General features: G+C 41.8%; 1 pseudogene; it reads right to left on the bottom strand.

The window, feature by feature from the left end:
• Nucleotides 1–2,796: 2,796 nt before the first annotated feature.
• LOC121541987 lies at nt 2,797–12,228 on the bottom strand (annotated as a pseudogene).
• Between the last annotated feature and the right edge of the window lie 7,784 nt (nt 12,229–20,012).

The raw sequence follows: 20,012 nt of genomic DNA, 5'->3' as shown, positions 1-20,012 counted from the left end.
AGATTTATGGTCCAATTCACTCACCTATCAATAATAACGTGTCATCCCTACTGCCTCTGATCTGGCGGACTCACTAAACACAAATACTGCATTTGTTAATGATGTCTGAGTGCCCCTGGCTGTCCGTAAAAATAAATAAATAATAATAATAATCGTCAGTAAATAATAATAATAATAATAATAATAATAACAATAATTAGTAAATAATAATAATAATAATAATAATACTCGTCAGTAAATAATAATAATAATAATAATAATAATAATACTCGTGCAGTCTTGTTTGCTTAATATAAGGAATTTGATGTATAGCATTTACTTGGACTTTTACTCAAGTATGACAATTGAGTACTTCTTTCCACAACAAGATACTTTTAGACTTTTACTCAAGTAGTATTTTACTGGGTAACTTTTACTTTTACTTGAGTCATTTTCTATTAAGGTATTTTTACTTTTACTCCACTGCTGAAATTTAAATGTATCCTCATGAGACCAGAGTGTTATGCCTCCTCAGTGCAGTAGGAGGCAATGAATACATACATTTGAGTAGTTTTACCTTAAAGGAAAACTCAGCACAAAAACTATCTTTTGGTATATGTTTCATTAGTCCATTATTGACATAGTCCCACAATGTTTTGCTTGTCAGCACTCAAGTTTTCAACATATATAACTTTCAAAATATGATTGTCCTTTAAGGAGGAAATACACCTGTGACCTGTCTAAAGGGTCAAGAATAAAAAAAACAAGACAAACAGGTGTATTTCGTCACATGCCAAAAATAGATACTACTTATGTAATGTATGATTTACTGGCAGAATAATGTTCTCAAAGGCCCAACTTAGATTTTTGATTTGGTATTGAAAATGTGCACTTTTTGTTATAAATGTGAGCATTAAAAAGTAAACTAAAACAGTGAATACCTATTCACTTTGGGAGTCTGAGGATAGGACAGGAGCACTTTACTCTGCAAGAAAATGCCCCATACACCGGTTTTATTAACCTATCCATTACAACCCACTTCTCTCTCTCTCTCTCTCTCTCTCTCTCTCTCTCTCTCTCTCTCTCTCTCTCTCTCTCTCTCTCTCTCTCTCTCTCTCTCTCTCTCTCTCTCTCTCTCTCTCTCTCTCTCTTCCATGAAAACACCACCTGGGATTTCAATATTGACAGTGTAGACAAATTATACCAGATCAGTCAGTTGAGTACATACAATATTGTACTTATTCAAATACAACTGATTCAGACTTAGGAAACGTACGCCTCTCCTACACATGCCTTTCATACGCACTTCTCAGTAGTTGGTAATCAGAATTACCTTATGTATAATGTGCTTTCCAGGCGTGGTTCCCTTGCGCGCGCACTGAATAAACCGCTGAAAACCCTCCTACTTCTTGTGGAGTTTTTATTCAATAGGGTTTTCAGTACATTTATCAAAAGCCTTCCCTTTACATTTGGTGTACAGTACCAGTCAAAAGCTTGGACACACCTACTCATTCAAGGGTTTTTCTTTCTTTGTACTATTTTCTACATTGTTGAATAATAGTGAAGACATCAAAACTAAAGTGTGAAATAATACACGTGGAATCATGTAGTAACCAAAAAAGTGTTAAACAAATCAAAATATATTTTATATTTGAGATTCTTCAAAGTTTGCCTTTGCCTTGATGACAGCTTTGCACACTCTTGGCATTCTCTCAACTAGCTTCATGAGGTAGTCACCTTGAATGCATTTCAATTAACAGGTGTGCCTTCCTAAAAGTTAATTTGTGGAATTTCTTTCCTTCTTAATGCGTTTGAGCCTATCAGTTGTGTTGTGACTAGGTAGTGGGGTATACAAAATAACAGCTCAAATAAGCAAAGAGAAACAACAGTCCATCATTACTTTAAGACATGAAGGTCAGTCAATCCGGAAAATTTCAAGAACTTTGAAAGTTTCTTCAAGTGCAGTCGCAAAAACCATCAAGAGCTATGATGAAACTAGCTCGCATGAGGATTGCCACAGGACTGGAAGACCCAGTTACCTCTGCACACACTCAAAGCCCCTCTCCCTCTCTGATTCTACCTCTTCTCCCTCTCCCCCTCTCTGATTCTACTTCTTTTCCCTCTCTCCCTCTCTGTTTCTACCTCTTCTCCCTCTCCCTCTCTGATTCTACCTCTTCTCCCTCTCCCTCTCTGTTTCTACCTCTTCTCCCTCTCCCTCTCTGATTCTACCTCTTCTCCCTCTCCCTCTCAGTTTCTACCTCTTCTCCCTCTCCCTCTCTGATTCTACCTCTTCTCCCTCTCCCTCTCAGTTTCTACCTCTTCTCCCTCTCCCTCTCTGTTTCTACCTCTTCTCCCTCTCCCCTCTCTGATTCTACCTCTTCTCCCTCTCCCTCCATTTGTAGCATCCACTCTGAAGTAGGCCACATCGTCACATCTCTTAATAACATACCTGTTTGCACAGATTCCTTCATGCACAATTATTTGAATTCAGCACTGCCCAACAAGTTGTTTTTCGGTGTGTCACACTACACAGACTTTCGGTGTGTGTGTTTGTGACACACATACATACACATTGTGCTATTCCCCTCAGGAAAATAAACTGTCATTATGAGTTAAAGTTTAAAAAATATCTACATTTTTTAAAACCTGAAATAAAGGTCTGACTTGGAAATATAACTGTTTATTAAAAACATTTATTTGGAATAATAGAATCCTTAATATATTGGTTTAAAATATGCCTTAGGATGCAGATAATAATAATAATAATAATAATAATAATAATAATAATATTAATAATAATATATGGTAGTACTGAGTGATAAAAAAACAAAAGATATCCATGTGACAGTCGGAAGGCAACATACAAAAACATAAAACAATATTAATAGAACAGTTAAATTAAACCTTCCCTAATTCATGAACGTGCCAGTTGTTTTACAACTTAAAATTCTGGAAAGTCCAAAACCATGCTTTAAAAATGATAACAATGTTGTTCAAGATTGAGTGGAATTCTGTTTTTACGATGCTTGATTGTATACTTTTTCTCTGAGGTCCTAGAGAAGGATTCTTCTACATTTGAATAAATGATTTGCACAGCAACTGACATCACATTTTACACTAACTAGAAAAGTACATACTTTAGCCAACACACTGTTAACACACTCATACATTGACCCTTATATTTCACTTTGGTACCACAGTCGAGCACGACAGTAAAAGCAAAAAAACTCCATCAGCAAATTCACACGAGAGAAACTTCATTAGTGCGAAGAATGTGGCAAAAGCTTCAGTAAAAACATTAAAACAGCACAGTGAACAACCTGGAGAGTTTCAACACCACTTCCCTTCAGTCCTCTCACCAGGCTGGCTGTCCATCCCCTCATCCCCTGGTGCTGGTCTGTGGTGGTCTGGTCTGTGGTGTGTCTAACCCTCTAGACGTAGGCCTTGCTGCTGCCAGCCACGGAGCTAGCAGCCTTGGAATACTTGACATCGTGGTTCTCATCGCTGGGGGGGGCAGGAGCTGCAGAGGAGCGCCCCGCCCAGGATCATCAGCCATGCGGAGCCCCAGCCGATGTAGAGTGAGGCTCCCAGCTCCCTCCTCTGGGCCTCGACCAAAAGGGGGTTGTAGAAGTCTCGGATGATGGTGTTGGCCGACCAGCAGACAGGGACCAGGACCAGAAGGGCAGCAATGAGGAAGACGATTCCGCTAGCGATGGCAACCTTGGCCTTGGACCTCTCGTTATCCACGAAGTTGGTGCACTTCCCGCCAGCGATGCCCAGCAGGATGGCGAACACGCCAGCGATTATGGCGATTATGATCAGAGCCTTGGCGGCCTGCAGGTCCTGGGGCAAGGCCAGGAGGGAGTCGTAGACCTTACACTGCATCTGTCCCGTGCTCTGGGTCACACAGTTCATCTATAACCCTGCCCAGATGACCTGAGCGGTGACGATGTTGGCTCCAATGAAGGCTGTCACCTTCCACATGGGCAGAGCACAGATGATGATGCTTCCCAGCCAGCCGACGATCGCCAGGGCCGTGCCCAGCATCTGTAGCCCAGCCGACACCATCCTGATGGAGCCCTGGTAGTATGGACGGATTAAGCTGATGGAAGGAGAGATAGAGAGAGACAGGAGAGTATAGCCTGAACAGGGTAGATGTTGACAATGAAGAACTCACCTCATCTACGTCTCTGACTTTTAGGGTTTACTGTGTTAAAGTGACGGAATAGGGAGGAGTTGTTTTTTCATCTCTCTCTCTCTCTCTCTCTCTCTCTCTCTCTCTCTCTCTCTCTCTCTCTCTCTCTCTCTCTCTCTCTCTCTCTCTCTCTCTCTCTCTCTCTCTCTCTCTCTCTCTCTCTCTCTCTCTCTCTCTCTCTCTCTCTCTCTCTCTCTCTCTCTCTCTCTCTCTCTCTCTCTCTCTCTCTCTCTCTCTCTCTCTCTCTCTCTCTCTCTCTCTCTCTCTCTCTCTCTCTCTCTCTCTCTCTCTCTCTCTCTCTCTCTCTCTCTCTCTCTCTCTCTCTCTCTCTCTCTCTCTCTCTCTCTCTCTCTCTCTCTCTCTCTCTCTCTCTCTCTCTCTCTCTCTCTCTCTCTCTCTCTCTCTCTCCCCATAAAACACCACCTGGGATTTCAATATTACACTGTAGACAAATTATACCAGATCAGTCAGTTGAGTACATAAAATATTGTACTTATTCAAATACAACCCCAACCTCCAGTCCTGTTGAGAACTATCCACCCCAGGTTCCTTTACTGTGCCACACCTAGTACCGATGGGTGAGTCAAGACTATGGGTCCTTCTCAAGTTGTTTTCCAAAATGGCTTTTGTTCAATTGAATAAAGAGCAGTTCACACATAGTAGGCTATTTCCAGGTGCACTGAGAGAAAAAAACTATATTTTGAAAATGCAAAATTACAACACACTGGTTGGCTTATCTTGAATACGCCAAACAATTTGAATTCAAGATAACCAGTGGGTTGGAGTGAGTTCCGTCTTCTCCAAACAGGCTTTGTTCAAAATGGCTTCCTGTTAAATCCTGCTCTCCTATTTGACAAGGGAAATACTAGTTTATACCATGCAAAGCAACTTCCCTTAGGTTATAACTAATAGCCAGTAATTTAGGGCCTGATTCAGACTTAGGAAACGTACGCCTCTCCTACACATGCCTTTCCTACGCACTTCTCAGTAGTTGGTAATCAGAATTACCTTATGTATAATGTGCTTTCCAGGCGTGGTTCCCTTGCGCGCACTGAATAAACCGCTGAAAACCCTCCTACTTCTTGTGGAGTTTTCATTCAATAGGGTTTTCAGTACATTTATCAAAAGCCTTCCCTTTACATTTGGTACACAGTACCAGTCAAAAGCTTGGACACACCTACTCATTCAAGGGTTTTTCTTTATTTGTACTATTTTCTACATTGTTGAATAATAGTGAAGACATCAAAACTAAAGTGTGAAATAATACACGTGGAATCATGTAGTAACCAAAAAAGTGTTAAACAAATCAAAATATATTTTATATTTGAGATTCTTCAAAGTTTGCCTTTGCCTTGATGAAAGCTTTGCACACTCTTGGCATTCTCTCAACTAGCTTCATGACGTAGTCCCCTGGAATGCATTTCAATTAACAGGTGTGCCTTCCTAAAAGTTAATTTGTGGAATTTCTTTCCTTCTTAATGCGTTTGAGCCAATCAGTTGTGTTGTGACTAGGTAGTGGGGTATACAAAAGAACAGCTCAAATAAGCAAAGAGAAACAACAGTCCATCATTACTTTAAGACATGAAGGTCAGTCAATCTGGAAAATTTCAAGAACTTTGAAAGTTTCTTCAAGTGCAGTCGCAAAAACCATCAAGCGCTTTGATGAAACTAGCTCGCATGAGGACCGCCACAGGAATGGAAGACCCAGAGTTACCTCTGCTGCAGAGGATAAGTTCATTAGAGTTACCAGCCTCAGAAATTCCAGCCAAAATAAATGCTTCACAGAGTTCAAGTAACAGACACATCTCAACATCAACTGTTCAGAGGAGACAGAGTGAATCAGGCCTTCATGGTCGAACTGCTGCAAAGAAACCACTACTAAAGGATACCAATAATAAGAAGAGACTTGCTTGAGCCAAGAAACACAAGCAATGGACATTAGATCGGTGGAAATTTGTCCTTTGGTCTGGAGTCCAGATTGGAGATGTTTGTTTCCAACCACTGTGGCTTTTTTTTGGGGGGGGTGGGGTATACATACTGGCCCCCCGTGGGAATTGAACCCACAACCCTGGCATTGCAAACACCATGCTCTACCAACTGAGCTACACAGGGGTTTATGACCCAACACACCTCCAGGCTGTGTAAGGGCTATTTTACCAAGAAGGGGAGCGATGGAGTGCTGCATCAGATGACCTTGCCTCCACAATCCCCCGACCTCAACCCAATTGAGATGGTTTGTGATGAGTCGGACTGCAGAGTGAAGGAAAAGCAGCCAACAAGTGCTCAGCATATGTGGAAACTCTTTCAAGACTGTTGGAAAATCATTCCAGGTGAAGCTGGTTGAGAGAATGCCAAGATTGTGCAAAGCTGTCATCAAGGCAAAGGGTGGCTATTTGAAGAATCTCAAATATAAAATATATTTTGATTTGTTTAACACTTTTTTGGTTTACTACATGATTCCATATGTGTTATTTCATAGTTTTGATGTCTTCACTATTATTCTACAATGAGCAAATAGTACAAATAAAGAAAAACCCTGACATGAGTAGGTGTGTCCAAACCTTTGACTGGTACTGTACCTTTAATTAGAATATATGGAGAGAACTTGCAGAATATTAGGGATCAATGAAAGAAAGCCATGCAAATACACATCTCCTTTTCAGCACCAATTAGTAGATTTAAAAATACTCTGATCTTGTATATTATTTAGGGTTAGGAAAGCAATTATGAATTATAATTTAAAAAATGGTTTTGTAGAGCCTTTATGTGCTAGACATATTGGTGAATCAAAAATACAGTAGTTTGATTCATCCTGAAAGTTGCCAAATTCAATTGTTCAATCCGTGAAATATCAGAAGTTGAGAAAAGTGTACAATAGGGGTTAAACAGCAGTCTTATAAATCTACCCTAATAATCCTCACTAATCATAGAACTGTGATGACAACGGTCCAGTCGTCTTAAACCGTGCGCCAGGCTCCAGGTTTAAACCGCTATGTATGCGTTCCATAATGATTCAAATAGGCTGCATGTCCCAAATTATTGCACAACTTGTAATATGTTCGCCTAATATGATCCATTATTGCTAGTGATCCTCAGGAACAACCAGACAAACGAGACAGAGGAAAGAAAGGTAAACTAACGATGTAATGGAATGATGCAAAATGTAAGGAAACTAACACTTAAGTCACAGTTATAAATGTATGTGGATATAACTGATGGTGGCTACCGATAAATATATATTTAAATACAGTAAAAAGTCAGGGTATATAATTAAAATATTCTAGAAATCATAAACCAACTCGGTAGGTTTGGTGCTATACTGTCATTTGCGCATTGCTACAGAAGCCTATAGCTTGGGTCGCCACATTTCATCCCTTCAAATTATAAGGCCAGCATTTCATAAACTTCACTGTGGAAAAGGTGATATGTTGATATGCTTCAGTTTAAAACATTTGTCGTTTAGGCCTATGTTTACAACTCCCTTATCCAAGCTGCTTTCTCATTTACCTAGCTCTTACTACATTTTAGTCATTTAGCAGATGCTCTTATCCAGAGCGATTTAGAGTTAGTGAGTGCGTAAATTCTTCGTACTGGCCCCCCATGGGAATCGAACCCACAACCCTGGCATTGCAAGCGCCATGCTCTACCAACTGAGCTACAGGAGGCTCTTATCAATTTGTAAATTACAGTGCACGTAGAGTGGTGTTACTTCTATCGGAAACAATTAAGTAGATGTTGTTCCACTTGGAACCGACAGGATGCTCGACCTTATTCATCGTTTTTTTGCGCGTAAAGGTGGTGGAATTATGAGGGAATTAAGTCAAGGTCAGAATATGGCGTATCTGTAGACACACCTCCGCCACAACTTCATTTATTTGATCTCCACCCCAAATGAATAGCAGGTGAATAGCATGCTATTCTCATTCTTAAATTCAAGGTCAGAATACGTGTAGAGAGAAAAGTGCATGAGATTGTAATTACCCCACTGGGCAAAAACTGGTTGAATCAATGTTGTTTCCACGTCATTTCAACCAAACATTGAATCAACGTGGAAAACTGATTGGATTTGGAAAAAGTCATCAACATAAGGGCATTTCATGTTTTTGAACCCAACTTTGAACCTAAATCCAATGACATGGTGTTGTTTTTGTTGATTTCACATTGAATTCATGTTAGTTGACAACTCAGCCGAATGTAAATCAAAACTAGATGTTGAACTGATGTCTGTGCCCAGTGGGACGTTCCATTTACACGTGTTTAACTCAAATCAAATCAAATTGTATTTGTCACATGCGCCGATTACACCTTACCGTAAAATGCTTACTTACAAGCCCTTAACCAACAATGCAGTTTTAAGAAAAATAAGAGTTAAGAAAATATTTACTAGTCTGGGTAGCCATTTGATTATTTACTAAATAAACTAAAGTTAAAAAAAAAGAGAAAAGAGCAACAATAAAATAACAAGAATGAGGCTATATACAGGTTGTACCGAGGCTATATACAGGTTGTACCGGGGCTATATACAGGGGGTACCGAGGCTACTGGTACCGGTACTGAGTCAATGTGCGGGGGTACAGGTTAGTCAAGGTAATATGTACATGTAGGTAGGGGTGAAGTGACTATGCATAGATAATAGCAGCGAATAGCAGCAGCGTAAAAAAAGGAATGGGGTCAATGCAAATAGTCCGGCTGGCCATCTGATCAGCTGTTCAGCAGTCTTATGGCTCGGGGGTAGAAGCTGTTAAGAATCCTTTTGGAACTAGACTTGGCGCTCCGGTACCGCTTGCCGTGCGGTAGCAGAGAGAACAGTCTACAGTGGGGGAAAAAAGTATTTAGTCAGCCACCAATTGTGCAAGTTCTCCCACTTAAAAAGATGAGAGAGGCCTGTAATTTTCATCATAGGTACACGTCAACTATGACAGACCAATTGAGATTTTTTTTCCTGAAAATCACATTGTAGGATTTTTAATGAATTTATTTGCAAATTATGGTGGAAAATAAGTATTTGGTCACCTACAAACAAGCAAGATTTCTGGCTCTCACAGACCTGTAACTTCTTCTTTAAGAGGCTCCTCTGTCCTCCACTCATTACCTGTATTAATGGCACCTGTTTGAACTTGTTATCAGTATAAAAGACACCTGTCCACAACCTCAAACAGTCACACTCCAAACTCCACTATGGCCAAGACCAAAGAGCTGTCAAAGGACACCAGAAACAAAATTGTAGACCTGCACCAGGCTGGGAAGACTGAATCTGCAATAGATAAGCAGCTTGGTTTGAAGAAATCAACTGTGGGAGCAATTATTAGGAAATGGAAGACATACAAGACCACTGATAATCTCCCTCGATCTGGGGCTCCACGCAAGATCTCACCCCGTGGGGTCAAAATGATCACAAGAACGGTGAGCAAAAATCCCAGAACCACACGGGGGGACCTAGTGAATGACCTGCAGAGAGCTGGGACCAAAGTAACAAAGCCTACCATCAGTAACACACTACGCCACCAGGGACTCAAATCCTGCAGTGCCAGACGTGTCCCCCTGCTTAAGTCAGTACATGTCCAGGCCCATCTGAAGTTTGCTAGAGTGCAATTGGATGATCCAGAAGAGGATTGGGAGAATGTCATATGGTCAGATGAAACCAAAATAGAACTTTTTGGTAAAAACTCAACTCGTCGTGTTTGGAGGACAAAGAATGCTGAGTTGCATCCAAAGAACACCATACCTACTGTGAAGCATGGGGGTGGAAACATCATGCTTTGGGGCTGTTTTTCTGCAAAGGGACCAGGACGACTGATCCGTGTATAGGAAAGAATGAATGGGGCCATGTATCGTGCGATTTTGAGTGAAAACTTCCTTCCATCAGCAAGGGCATTGAAGATGTAACGTGGCTGTGTCTTTCAGCATGACAATGATCCCAAACACACCGCCCGGGCAATGAAAGAGTGGCTTCGTAAGAAGCATTTCAAGGTCCTGGAGTGGCCTAGCCAGTCTCCAGATCTCAACCCCATAGAAAATCTTTGGAGGGAGTTGAAAGTCCATGTTGCCCAGCGACAGCCCCAAAACATCACTGCTCTAGAGGAGATCTGCATGGAGGAATGGGCCAAAAATACCAGCAACAGTGTGTGAAAACCTTGTGAAGACTTACAGAAAACGTTTGACCTGTGTCATTGCCAACAAAGGGTATATAACAAAGTATTGAGAAACTTTTGTTATTGACCAAATACTTATTTTCCACCATAATAAATTCATAAAAAATCCTACAATGTGATTTTCTGGAATTTTTTTTCTCATTCTGTCTGTCATAGTTGACGTGTACCTATGAGGAAAATTACAGGCCTCTCTCATCTTTTTAAGTGGGAGAACTTGCACAATTGGTGGCTGACTAAATACTTTTTTCCCCCACTGTATGTCTAGGGTAGGAATTCCCCCTTTAGATAGTACAACTGCAGGGAAAAATACCTGAGAAATATGTTGCTATTTAGTTGCATGAAAGTTATTGCAGTTATTGCATATCCCTGATAGAAACAGTGCTGAAATACTTCTCATGTTGAAATGGTGTTGATGAAATGCCATCAAAACATAAATTCAAATACATAGGAAAATATCTATTTACATTTTCACAACTATCTACTGTAACTCATACACTTTAAGAAAAGATACACATGACAATATTAACAATAACATGTACATACACACACACACACACACACACACACACACACACACACACACACACACACACACACACACACACACACACACACACACACACACACACACACACACACACACACACACACACACACACACACACACACACACACACACACACACACACACACACACACACACAGAGAGAGACAGCCAAACCAGCCCAGGACAATGTTGCAGACTGCACAGGGTTGTTTTTAAGGAATTCAGTTCCTTCTACTGGTCTAGGTCAACAATATACAGGTTAGGAAAACATTTATGCAAACACTTATATTTTAGACCTAGCTTCAGCTGTGGTTCACTTTCAACTCTAACTTCCATGGACACCTCCTCTTTGCTCATCACGTTCAAATATCCTCTTTATCAAACCTTCCTAAATCAGCAGCACTATAGTGACCATAGTGCCAGAATACAGAGTCCATATATACACAGCTGGATCTCAGCTACAGACAGACGCTCTCTCATGACAGACCTCGCTCTCTTCTCTCCCTTTCTTGCTCTTCCATTCTTCTCTCTCTCCCTCTCTTCCCTCTCTTCCTTTCTCAGACGTAGTCTTTTCCAGAGGCTGCGCCCCGGGTCTCGGAGCGAGGGGTCTTGTTGTACCTGGCGGTGTACGATCCCTCGTCCTTGTCGGGGCAGTTGCAGCAGAGCAGGCCCCCTCCAATCAGCAGCAGGGCAGCTGCCCCCCAGCCCACGTAGAGCGCGCCCCCCAGCTCCCTCTTCTGAGCATTTAACAGGAAAGGGTTGTGGAAGTCCCGGATGATACTATGGGCCGACCAGCAGACGGGGATCAGACACAGGACCCCTGCAATGATGAACACCACCCCAGACGCCACGCCCACTTTAGCCTTGGACGCCTCGTCCTCCATGCAGTTGGTGCACTTTCCCCCGGCTACAGCCAGCAGGATGCCGATGATGCCGGATAGGATGGCGATGATGGTCATGGCTCTGGCAGCCTGCAGGTCAGAGCTCAGGGCCAGCATGGAGTTGTGGATCTTACACTGCATCTGGCCCGTGCTCTGGACCACACAGCTCATCCAGAGTCCCTCCCAGGTGGTCTGAGATGTGATGATGTTGCTGTCAATGAAGGCGGAGACCCTCCACATGGGCATGACGCATTCGATGATAGTGCCGATCCAGCCTATGATCCCCAGGGCCGTGCCCAACATCTGTAGCCCAGTCGACACCATCTTGGATCCGGTTGGCGTTGGTTTCTCTGTTTGTCTGTGTGTCTGAGTGAAACTGGACAGTCTTTTGTCTTCCTCTATGTGGCGTAGAGGTTCTTTGTTTTCTCTCAGTGTAATCTGAATACAGTGGGTGGTCGCCTCCGTGTGCTGCTCTAGGTCTGAGTCCAAGTGGGGGGAGGACTACCAAGAGTACAGGTACTTATAACCTCCACCTCAGGGTGGAGGTAGGGAGGAGGGGTAAGGAGGGGAGGGAGGGGGGAGGGAGGGAGGAGCATCATAAGACAATATAGTCTTAAACAGTTTGCCCTTACAAAAAAAAATATATATATCAAATTTGCAGTTTCACCTGTGAAATATCTGTATTTTTCACATTTGAGCTTAAATTTCACGTGAAACCATATTTTCACATCCATTAAATTTAGATTTCACATGTTAACACCACCATTTCACATGTGAGGAGAATAACATGTTTTGAAGTTCACATGTGAAAATAATTTACATGTTTTTTAAAATATTTATTTTAACAGGGAAAAAAAGACTGAGACCTGGATCTCTTTTACGGCTGTGCCCTGTGTAAACATGTTGACATGTACAGTTTTAGATATACAGACAAGAACATTTCAAACATACAAAACAAAAAACACAATTCAACAGAAACAATCACAGACAACATCATATTGATCCTCCATAACATTTTTTTAAATGGGCAAGGGACACCAGAGTGTCTAACTTAAGTTGGATCTGCAGTTTGTTCCATAAATAAGGTGCAAAGGAACTGAAGGCAGTTCTACACAACACTGTGGAGACCACAGAAGTCTCTAATGTAATCCACATCAGTGATCTGGTTTTAAAATTAGTACATTTTTTACATTTTTTTTGTACATCTAGTGGAAATTAATGATGATATATATGGAGGCAGTTTTAAAAGAAGTGCTTTAAAAACAAGAGAGCATGTTGCAAGAGAGCATGTTGCTCTCGCCTCACAGATAGAGAGGCCCAACCCACATGTTGATATAGGAAACAGTGATGAGTTTTGTAACTATGACCCGTGATAAACCTGAGTGCACAATGGTAAATAGCATCCAGTGATTTTAATGTGTTTGCCGATGCATGCATATAGATAATGTCACCATAATCTAAAACTGACATAAAAGTAGCCTGCACAATTTGTTTTCTATTTACAGAGGACAGAAAAGCCCTGTTTCTGTAAAGGAACCCTATCTTGAATTTGAGCTTTTTTCCCAATTCAGTAACATGTTTTTTAAAAGAAAGCCTATCATCTAACCATACCCCTAAGTATTTATATGCAGATACCTGTTTGATTTGAGTACCATCCAAGCTAGTGATTACAAAAGTGTTTCTAATTGAGAGTTTAGATCTAGAAAAAAACATGACGTTTGTTTTCTTAGAGTTTAAAACAAGTTTAAGCTGTAAAAGAGACCCCTGTAGTATCCTAAAATCAGACTCCAACTCCATTAAAGCTTGGTCCGCTGTTGGAGCAATAGAGTACATCACTGTGTCATCTGCATATAAATGGAATTTACAATATCTGATATCATCACCAATGTTGTTTATATAAAGTGAGAACAATAGTGGGCCAATTATTGAACCCTGAGGGACCCCTTTAAGTAACTGTAAGGGGTCAGACTTGACCCCGTTCCACTATGACGGCCTGAGTTCTATCTTTAAGATAGTCATAAAACCATCGACAGGCATCAGTGCCCAGTCCTATAGATGACAGCTTACTCAAAAGGATAGCATGGTCTACAGTGTCAAAAGCTTTTGACAAATCTACAAACAACGCAGCACAGTGCTTTCTATCATCTAAGGCATTTGCAATATCATTTACAATAAGCATAGTGGCCGATGTGGTACTGTGTTTAGATCTAAAATCAGATTGATTGGTGCTAAAAATACTGTTAACAGAAAGAAAAGATTGTAACTGTTTGTTGACTATAGATTCTAGGATCTTTGCCAGACAAGGGAGCCTAGAGATGGGTAGATAGTTATCCAAATCACTACCGTCACCTCCCTTATGTAATGGCAGAACAAAAGCTGCTTTCCACACCTTAGGGATATTTCCTGTGCTCAATGTTAGATAAAAAATGTGTGTCACTGAACCAGCAATGATAGGTGCAGCACACTTAAGTAAGTACGGGTCTAAATTGTCAGCGCCTAAGGATTTCTTAGTATCAATGGCGCACAGGGCAGCTGGAACCTCTGCTTCAGTTATTTTCTGGAAACTAAAAACAGGGTTACCATTTTTCAGAGTAACGGTTGAAAAGCAAGACGAAAAATCAACTAACTGGCCAGTACCACAATGGCCACTTTTCTTTTCAAATAAAAAACCAGCAGAGATGAAATGCTTATTAAAAGCATCACAAATATCATTTTTTTCACTTAGAATACAGGAGTCTGAGATAATTTGCTTAGGAAGAGAAACAGCAGAATTCCCCCGTTTCAGTGAATTAACGGTTTTCCAGACTTTTGCAGGATCTCCTGCAGAATCTGTCATAGCATTAAGGAAGTAATTTGATTTTGCCTTTTTGACAGCTGCAGTACATTTATTTCTCAATTGCCTAAAAAACAGCCAATCAGCTGGAGTACCTGTTTTCCTCGCCAAGGCCCAGGCCCGATTCTTTTGCAGAAAAATACCTGACAATTCAGGAGAGAACCAAGAACTGGTTCGGTTTCTTACTCTGTGCTTCTTAAGCGGGCGTGTTTATCAGACATAGAGGTAACAATAGAAGAGAAAAAAGCAAGAGCTAAAACCGGGTCCAGAAAGCAGCAAGTGGATAAAAGCTCAGAGTGATATAAGTCAAGGATAAAAGCTTGCTGTGAGAAATGTTTATAATTTCTCTTAGAGATTATACAGGGATCAGAGTGTTTCAGCCTGGTATCTCTAATACAAGCAATAGAGCAGTGGTCACTGATATCATTTGAAAAAACCCCACTGGCTGTGTATTTATGGGGGGTATTTGTTAGAATAATGTCTAGTAGAGTAGATTTTACTGGATTCTTAAAGTTGGGACGGGTTGGTTTAGTTATCAGCTGAGTTAGATTTAGCTCAGTACAAATATCTTTTAATTTATCGGATACTGGTGAAAGCCAATCCAGGTTAAAATCTCCCAAAATCAGTAATTCAGAGTTTGCATAATTAGACAGTATATCAGATAATTTGCATAGAGTACGAGGAGGAGCTGAGGGGGGGGGGGGTGATATACCCCTGCTAGAGTTAAATGAGCATTATTACCAAGTACCACATTTAAAACTAGACATTCATATTGTTTTGGGAAAGAGGTTGATATGGACACAGAAACATTTAAGCAGCATTTTACATAAATTGCGATACCACCACCTCTACCAACTCTATCAGCTCTATAAATATTGTACCCAATCAACTGATCATCTGAATCAGGCACAGAATCACACAGCCACGATTCAGATACAATCAGTAAGTCAACATTTGATTGTGAGACCAACATTTCAATAAAGTCCAACTTTTGGATCAGGCTTCTAGCATTCAAATGAATTATTCCAATGCCATTGCTAAGGGAATTCATATCAGATGGAGTATCCAAGGTAGCACCTGAAGCTGCACTGAATGAGCAGTAAACCATTTTCGAGCTATTGACAGAGCTCCATTTTATGGGGACAAGATTACTACTAACAATACCTCTCTGCATGTAAGTAGTATTCGCAATACGGTGATTGGACAATAATCTAGGAATTGCAGAAAGGTTGTTAGCTGAAGTTTGTTCCATATTTGCAATTGAGGGACTAATTAATGAAACTGGGAGAGGAGCATTGAACATAGTCTGATAGGGGAGCGTACAATCCCAAAAGTCAACCCCCGAAAATACACAACGTCAGGTATCAAAGGCTCTACATGAGGCAAGAGTAAGAGACATGTTGGTGGAGAGGATGCTGGAGCCATACCTGTTAAGATGTAAATTGTCCCGAAGAAATAGACCTGGTCGGTCTGTAAAAGCTGCAAAGTTATCCACAAAAGGAATTCCCATCGTGCAGCAGTATCCCTTAAGCCAGGTGTGTAATTGGCGTATACGACTAAAAACCATATCCGTGGGGATGGAAAAGGTCCGGAAACAACGCACTGCTTCCCAGATTCCAGCAGCGTATTTATCAATGTTTTTAAATCCTCTCTCAATTTCTCTGACTGCTGGAGTTTAATGTCATTTGACCCAACATGGACAATGACAGTTGAAGCGGCGGAGTGCTTGCTAATAAGTAGCGGTAGCATGGAACTTAGGGCAGGGATCCTAGCGCCAGGGTAGCAGAAAGTCTCAGCTTCCCGGATTGAAACGTTTCGGACCATGGATGAACCCACCACGAGAACGGAAGGACTACAGATGGGTTTATTGGGTAAATGACGGGGCCTCTCCCGGGTGATCTGCCTCCTAGCAGGTTGAGGGGGGCTAGCAGCTGAGACTGACGACCTAGCGGTAGGCAAGACCCAACACACACCAACACTAACTACACTGAACAAAAATATAAACACAACATGTAAAGTGTTGGTCCCATGTTTCATGAGCTGAAATAAAAGATCCCAGAAATGTTCCATACATACAAAAAGCTTATTTCTCTCAAATTCTGTGCACACATTTGTTTACATCCCTGTTAGTGAGCATTTTTCCTTTGCCAAGACAATCCATCCACCTGACAGGTGTGGCATATCAAGGAGCTGATTAAACAGCAAGATCATTACACAGGTGCACCTTGTGCTGGGGACAATAAAAGGCCACTCTAAAATATGAAGTTTTGCACACAATGCCACATATGTCTCAAGTTTTGAGGGAGTATGCAATTGGAATGCTGACTGCAGGAATGTAAACCAGAGCTGTTTCCAGATAATTAAATGTTCATTTCTCTACCATAATCCGCCTCCAACTTCTTTTTAGAGAATTTGGCAGTACGTCCAACCGGCCTCACAACAGCAGACCACGTGTAATCACGCCAGCCCAGGACCTCCACATCCGGCTTCTTCAGCTGCGGGATCGGCAGAGGAGGGAGGGAGGGGTGCTGAGGAGTATTTCTGTCTATAATGAAGCCCTTTTTGGGGGAAAAACTAATTCTGTTTGGCTGGGCCTGGCTCCCCAGTGGGCGATTTGGGACCCCCTACCACCCAAACAGACATTTCCACTGTAAATTAACTGCTATAATTATCATCGTCCCACAATTAAAAATACATCTTTCATATATGTTTATTTATTTTATTTCAGGCAATTATGGAATATAAACACCCTATAAAGCTTTGGCTAACACATTTGGGTAAAAACAACAGTCAGAATCAGTCGGTAAGGGCCCCATGACAGCTGTGTGCAAGTTACTTGTTGTTTTCACACGCTTCACATCCTCTCCGTGTCTGTCCTGCCAACCCGAGGCCAAGTTTACACCTGACATCTCTTATCGAACGCAGACACCAGCCTGAACTATTTACCATAAATGCTCAACTTCACGTCTGCTTCATTCATTTATAACTATGGTTTCCTGTAAAAGGGCAACAGAAATGGGTCTATCTAATAATACCAATTGATTTAGATTTAAACCTAACAGTTTTTTCCCCATTTGGTCACAGCTGCAGACATAACTATGAGTTCTTCCTCATATTTGATGGTAATTCTGACGTTGGGTTCACCTCCCCAGACTCCCCGTTTCTACCTAGTTCCTTATTGGTGTCTGTGTCTGAGTAGTGAGGAATTACAAGGACATCGTTTTGTTCTGGTTTTGTTAGCAAAGTCATTTTCAATAGAAATGAAAAAGTCAGGGATGAACGGCATACAGTGTTGTATTTTTGTTTACAGCTCCTTTATTGCAGTAGGGTCACCCAGGGATCTTATGAAATATACTGAACAAAAATATGAACGGAACATGCGACAATTTCAAAGATTTAGCTGAGTTACAGTTCATATAAGGAAATCAGTAAATTTAAATACATGAATTAGGCCCTAATCTATGGATTTCACATGACTGGGCAGGGGCGCAGCCAAGGGTGGGCCTGGGAGGGCATAGGCCCACCCACTTGGGAGCCCCAGCCTAACTACAGCGAGGCCCCCAGCTCAGTCTTCCCTCCGATCCTAGTGGAGGAGTCACTGATGATTGATCTGGCTACCATGGAAACAGGGATGAGGATGAGAATTCCGGCCAGGATGAAAAGTATTCCAGAGATAATTATCCACTTGGCCTGAGACGTTTCTTCTTTGATGCAGTTGGTGCACTTGGTTCCGACCACGTACACCTTGACCCCCAAAACCCCCAGGATTTACCAACAAAGTTCTAGAACAACATAACATTATCTTCCACATGTTCTCACCTTCTGATTCTACTGTAACTGGAGATCTGGGTTAGTCACAAGGCCACTACATCTACGTGATGCTGGGATGTCACTTAAATATGTTGTCATGAAAACAACCTATTCATTCAGATGTTGGGCAGTATGTGGTTGAGACCCACTTGAGGGAGATACTGGTGACATTCAGAGTTAGATTGAAACTACATGCTGAAAAACCCTTGAGTGTGAAATAAATCATTGTAAGGTTGGATTGATGGACTGAAATGAACTATACAATAGACTAAATAGACTGATGATACGTTTCATGGACATGGCTTGAAATAATTCTACACTATGATATATGTTTCAGTCAGAAAGTCCCACTCACTGACTGTAGCTTGTGGTTAACGTGGTGAACATAAACAGGAAATGCACGGAAACAACCAGGAAACGCTTTGCAGTCAGATACGTTTTTTATTTGAACATCTTTAACAGAGTTAAACAATCAACTTCTGATTCAATTCTTTCTCTAGTTAAATTCAACCCATTTTAAAGAAACATAAAGAGAAGTATCAATTCGGATATACGAAATCAGAGAGGTAACAGTGAGAATATGTCCCTTCATTGTAGTCTCCTCAGGAACTTCTCCTCACAGTCTAAATTAACTGAATATTTGAACACAATATGTCATAAACTCCCCTTTGACCTGTTAAAGAGAAGGTGGAACAATAACTATGTTGCTTTGACACCTATCTAGTCCCTTCCGATATTCTAACATTGAACAGATAGGATAGAGGCAATTTTTCCTCATAGAATTACGTATAGAATCACAATTATTGGATCCCTATGGTTTTATTACAAGAACGTACAGCTTCTGGACAGAGACATTAGTGGGAGGTTGATTTAGTCGTTGTCGAGTCTGGGTTCTTCCTCTTCAAGGTGCTGCAGCAGAGTATGGTCCCTCCTATCAGGAGCATTGTCAGGGCGTGTTGTAGGTGTAGTGTAAGAATCAAATGCAGGACGCAGACTGAATGTTCCAAACGCTGTATTACTGGCCCAACACAGGCAACAGGACAACTAAGCCCGACAGCAAAACCACGCACGAAGGCGAAAAGGCAAATGCGCACTAACAGGTGCGACAAAACGAAATGGTGCACACACAAGTGCAACTGAGCTCCAGCGCAGTGGAGAAAATACGCTCAACCGAGCAAAACACAACACTGACGGAAACAATCATACACAACACTAGACAAACACAACGAGAAACTTATAGGACACTAATTACGTAAAACAGAAACAGGTGTGGAAACAAACAGACAAAAGCAACGAACATGAAACATCTATCGGTGGCAGCTAGAATTCCGAGACGCACGAACGCCGAAGCCTGCCCGAACAAGGGAGAGAGGCAGCCTCGGCCGAAACCGTGACAGTACCCCCCTTGACGCGCGGCTCCAGACGTGCGCCGACTCCGGCCTCGGGGACGACCAGGGGGACGCGGCGCAGGGCGCGTCGGATGCCTCGATGGAACTCCGTCAGAGCGACGGGTCCAACACGTCTCTCCCTCGGCACCCAGCACCGCTCCTCCGGACCGTACCCCTCCCACTCCACCAGATACTGGAGACCCCCATCCGACGTCTCGAATCCAAGA

Source organism: Coregonus clupeaformis, chromosome 27 (assembly GCF_020615455.1).
Source record: "Coregonus clupeaformis isolate EN_2021a chromosome 27, ASM2061545v1, whole genome shotgun sequence".
Taxonomy (NCBI): Eukaryota; Metazoa; Chordata; class Actinopteri; order Salmoniformes; family Salmonidae; genus Coregonus; species Coregonus clupeaformis.
The sequence above is the reverse complement of the archived record's forward strand: the minus strand, read 5'-3'. Positions and strand labels throughout refer to the sequence as shown.